This window comes from Rutidosis leptorrhynchoides, chromosome 7 (assembly GCF_046630445.1).
Source record: "Rutidosis leptorrhynchoides isolate AG116_Rl617_1_P2 chromosome 7, CSIRO_AGI_Rlap_v1, whole genome shotgun sequence".
NCBI lineage: Eukaryota > Viridiplantae > Streptophyta > Magnoliopsida > Asterales > Asteraceae > Rutidosis > Rutidosis leptorrhynchoides.
The window spans coordinates 231679347-231685596 of NC_092339.1; positions in this window are offsets into that span (position 1 = coordinate 231679347).

Sequence of the window (6250 nt, forward strand, 5' to 3'; positions counted from 1 at the left end):
ATAAGTTACACTGTACATGCTTCGAATCTGATTCAACAGTCATTAACTATCCTACTTGCAACCACAGCTATACGAATCCGTTCATCACAGAATAACCATTTTCATTCAATTTCATATTTGGATTTTGACCTATCAGAATCCGACAAGTGGCATAATGAAGAAAACATTGGACAAAATAAAATTTGTTAGAAACAAACAAATCAACTATGAGAAATTTTGTTAAGAATCCACGCTAACAAAATCCTAGCTAACTGTTCCTAGCTAACAGATTACATTTTGTTTATCGCAATTTATTTTATCGCAATTTACATTCTCGCAATTTTATTTATCGTCATTAAATTTCTGTTATTTACTTTACGCACTTTATTTATCGTTATTTAATTTTCTGTTATTTATTTTACGCACTTTAAATATCTGGACACGTATACAAGGTTTTGACATATCATATCGACGCATCTATATATATTATTTGGAATCACCCTAGACACTATATATGCAGTAATGATCGAGTTCTCTATACAGGGTTGAGGTTGATTCTACAATAATATATATAGTTTGAGTTGTGATCAAGTCTGAGACATATACGGGTCACGACACGTATTAATTAATTCGAATATTATATATTATACTATATATGAATTATTGGACTGTCAATTGTGGACTATCGACTATGGACTAATAACATTGGACAATTAAAATGAATAAAAATTTTGATTATAACATATGAAACTAAACAATTTTTCAAGTTGCCGCTTGATTTCGTCTTAAACATCATTTGTATCTTCACGATTACATTCTGTGTTCAAACCTTTCATGATTCTTGAAAACATCTCAATCGAGAGGATGAACTAACCGCACTTCATCTACGAAAGAAAAGATTGATACATATTGTTATGCACCTGAAAAACTCTCGGAAACTAAGTAAACGATTAACACGTATCTATGCTAGCTCCTTTGGCTTTGTTATTACTGAAAATAACTTTGCAATCCCTTTCCAAAGTAGCCAATTTTGTCACAGCTCCAACAAATCAACTTCGACTTTTCGTTCGAAGCAACCTTATTATCACCTTGATTTATATGTATGCTATTTTATTGTTACCAGGGAACCTTTTATATTCCACCATATTACCGTCAGCGTTTAATCATCTAAAAACACAATTCTCTTGAAATCACCTCGGATCGATAACCAATGATTCAGATATGGTAGCAGTAAATGTAGAGGAATCGGCAATCAGTACTTTAAAAGCTCACAGCATATCTACATCAACAGTTATATGTATAACATTTATCTCTTAGAATAATAATCTTCCATTTTGAAATTTTGAAAAGCACCCAGCCTACGAATTAATACATTGAACTTTGAAAAAAAAAAAAAAAACTGAATGAAGCAGCAGAAACTGTAGATAACCGTAAACGACCTTAATCGTCGGAAGTTTGATGATAGAGAATTGTACGTTGGAAAAGCTCAGAAAAATTTGAACTGGAAAACGGATAGAGATAACCATGAAGGAGACCAAGGACAAATACTAGGACCATACCCTATATTCAAAGAATCCAGATAATTCTGGATCCATTGAAATCTTTAGAGAATATCTTACCCCGAAGTCATGTTAAAATCTTGCGAAAAATCTTTCTCCATCAACCATCGTACTTAGAAATCCCTAAAATATCATCATCAATATCTTCGATATTTCTGAGGATATTTTTATAAATATTCTTGTCCGAAATTATATACCTCTTCGTGCTTCCTGTGTACCATTATATTGGAAACATTCAATAGAAAATTTAGTACCGAAAATCAGATTATGCGAAACTATGAAGAGAGTCGTGGACAAATCACAAAGAATAAGTTTGACTTCAAAGAATCCAAATGATTCAATGTCTACTAAAGTCTTTAGTGAATATCTTGCTCCTTACTCTGAACCCTTGCAGGCAATAGTTTATATCATCCTCTGATCTTAGATATTCCGAGATATTATCGTATCTTTCATTATAAATATCCTCCATATTTCTGGATATATTTTTATAACTATTCTTATCTGAAATCATTAATCTCTTCGTGCTATCTGTGTTACACAATATAGAAACTGTTAGTTTCTACATTCTGTAAACTTTCGAGCTTAAAATATGAATGTTATTGAAGTAATGTTGGGAACTGAAGCATGAGTTAGTATAATATAATGACACTTGATCAACGTGATTATATTACAGTAAGTCATGCTGAGTTTCTAATGGAACGTGATGATTCACAGATCATATCGTCATCACGTGCCAGGTTACATAACTCTTTCATTTAAATTAACTTCTGAACATATCAAGAAAATATATTCTTGATAGTTCTATTCTCAGTGATTCTGGTAATTTGACAAATCAAATCGTGCTATTACGTTCTTTCTTGATTATAACATTAAATTCATTCGAAACTCCATACTTATAAATTCTGGACCATTACTCGTTTTACTAAAGATCGAGAGTAGATTAAAAAGACAAAGAACTCCGAAACATAAGAGAAGATATAAAACTCGACAACAACACTGAAATTAAAATAATTAAAAATTAAAACATCACGACAATTAAAAATTAAAAAGATCACGACAATCAAACTAAAAATACTAGATAGTTCTTTTCTCTGAAGACATTGGTATTTCACTTGCTGCTTCAGCTGCTGCTTCAGCTGATTCATCGAGGTAACGATAACCCAACGTCTCTTTATCTTCAAGAAACACATACAGAGAAATGCGTTTACCACGATTTTCAATGGTATCTTTTATAAAGTACCATTGATCATCGGTACACACAAAAACTTGCCCTACAATTTACATCATAATCGTCTTTATAGAAGAACACAGACGTGAATTCACACGGAACTTTTTCCTTTAGAAAGGATAGCAAGTCTTGTAAACCAACATCACGAATGTCGATATCTTCAAATGAAATACTGTCACCCCACTTGTATTCCTTCATTTGATTACGAAAATCAACTCCGTAATGAACATCGAATGAAACAATCATTGGGGAAAGTGTTAGCATTTTGCAGTTTGGGAGTGTTTGATTTTGATTTTTGAGAAAGGTGGAAATGTAAAAGAAATATATGTTTGGGTGTATAAAATAAAGTATATGGTTGGTATTTATATAGTATAAAAGTGACCGTTGGGATAGCCATTGAGATTTTTTTTAGTTTTATTTTACCAACGGCTACAAATTTAGCCGTTGGGACCTCTCTTACGATATTTTCATTCGTACTCTTCGAATAATCGAATTGTTTTATCCATATTACTCAATAATGATAAAACTCTATTTTGTCAACTCATATTCGTCATGAAAACATATTTATTGTTAACCATGACAACCACACTCAAATTTCGGGACGAAATTTCTTTAACGGGTAGGTACTGTGACGATCCGGGAATTTTCGACCAAATTTAAACATTAATCCTTATATGTTTCTGACACGATAAGCAAAGTCTGTAATGTTAAGTCACAAAAATTTTGAACTGTTTCATATATTCGTTTGACTTTCGACCATTTCCGACGATTCACGAACAACTATTTTAAATAGATAACATTATAATTTGAAATATAATTTAGAATATTATATAATATGATTATTAGGATTTATATTGTAAAATAAATAAATAAAATGCTATTAATGGAAACTATAGAATATATAGATATATATAAATATTATTTGTAAATATATAAAGTTATATTAAATCTATTTGTTTAAAAATATATAATATATTTGTTTTAGTAATTAACTTTGCTATTTTAAATCTGTTTATATATAGAAAGGGAATATAAATGATTTCGAGCTTAATTAGTAAACGTCAGTAATACTCGGTTGACATTTCGTTAACGTTCATATAGATTTAACATAAGTCTATGATGGATTAAAATAAAAGTTGAACTGTAAATCGATTACGAAGATTTTAGATTTGTTAAAAGTATTTTTACCTTTTTAAGTTTAAATATTAGTACTCCGTACATATAAATCGGAACAGAAAATAAATAATTTTCGAACCCTTTTTATCAGATTTCAAACAGGTAATGAGTGAAATAATTAAATATATTTAATCTAAAAATTTGGGATTTTTAGGGACACTTTTATACGTTAACTGTTTAGCAATGGACACGATATAGCTATCCGGATAAATTGTCGGCACAATCAAACAATTAATGAGGCTGCTAAACTATTCGTTTACTATTTGGCACTGTTTGAATTGAATTATTAATTATTATTCATTCTGTGTTAGTTAACTTTTAGATTATATATATTACATTAGTGTTATTAACTTTACAGCATAACATATGTCTTGTGTATATGCTTTGTTCCCTATCAACTTACAAATCCCCACCATTCTCATTCTTGTTACTAGATCAAACGACTCAAAGCTCAACCCAATTATCATCTTCATCACCCTTTTACTCCATCACAACGATCATCAAACTAAACAACCTTTCTCTTCTTTTTCTACTATTAGTTGAATCTTTTAGTGCTTGATCTCCACCCTCACCATCTACACTACAACCACCATTAAACCCACCACCTTCACGACACCCTAACCACCATCGATGCCATCTTCATTCACCAACCGTAAACACCATGAAACCTACTGCTACTACCATGTTCATGTTTACCTTCTTCATCCCTTCCTTCTCTCTCTCTCTCTACCTCTCACCTTCATGAAACTTAGAAACAAAAGGCACCTACTGTTACTGATAGACTTCTGTTTCTATTTCTGTTCGCAAACCACGAACCAAAACCACATTAAAAACCGCCACCAACGTCATATTATTATTACTGCTGCAGCACTTATGCCTGTTTCTGTCGAGAATCAACCAAACAACGATCTCCAGCCACTAACTGTTGCAGTTACTTGTGATTGTTTTTGTTGCAAGTAATCCAGCCCAAAAACAACCCCACTTCGATTAATTGTGCAGCTAAAACATAAATCTTAAATCTCTAATAGTTGTTGTATGCTTCATTTTTTTTTTTTTCAATCAAGCCGATGACCACCACCAAGGCCATCGTCCCAAAACCAACCCCAACCATCTTAAACAACCACTGGTTACCACCATGGCCCACTACTATGAACAACTGCTACCATCTCCGTTTTTCCTACTACTACTTCGCGTTTTTTTTTCACAGTTACCACAATCGAGTACTGCTATATCACAATTTTTCTGTTTCTGTGAGAAGGACAACGAACACCATAATAACCCACCTCCATATTCGTGGTTAAACTGTTACAACCGCTGCGAACAACAGAAACCCAGAACCACCTAGTTGTTACTATCTCATTCTTGTTTCGATCTATTTCCTTTCTGTTTTTATTTCAAATTAGCAAACCACCACAAATCCTTTTAAACTTTTATTGCTATTTTCCTATTGCTTTACAAAACCAACCAACGATGAACCTGTGATTGTGATGATGAGGCCGAATGATGTTACAAGTGACGATAATGATGATGCTTATGATAAGATAATGAAGATGAGGGTGAACGAACAATAGTGATGGCTACCGTATGATGATAATGATCGTGAGTTAATGATGGCGTATGATATTATGATGATGATTATCATGATTGAGATGATAACGTGTTGTGTCCCTATCACCAGACGAACCCTACAATCCATCATGCAAATTAAATTAAAACGTTATTGGATTTGTGTATCCTGGACTTAGATAACTTAATTGTTGGGCCGAATTTATTGTGGGCCATGTATTGTTTCTAATTGGGCCGAGATGGTTGAACATGAGGATGATAAATCGGGTTGTTAGTTAATGAAGAAGGAAAACGATTAAAAACGCTTCATACATAATTATATTGTGTATTAAAACAAGAAAGCTGAGATGGAGGAATGGTTTGAGGAGTTTTCTGGTTAGCGAGAGGTCGGGGGTTCGAGTCTGGGCTTGGGCAAATTGTTGTCTTTTTTGACCCTTTAAGGTAGTAAATCATTTTTATTAGTATTATTATTATTATTATTATTATTATTATTATTATTATTATTATTATTATTATTATTATTATTATTATTATTATTATTATTATTATTATTATTATTATTATTATTATTATTATTATTATTATTTTTCTTATGATTATTATTATTGTTATTGTATTATTATTATTACTATTATAATCATTATTATTATTATCATTATTAATATCATAATTTTCATTAACATTATTATTATCACTTTTATCATTATATAGTATCAATATTTTTTTTACTAATACTAGTATT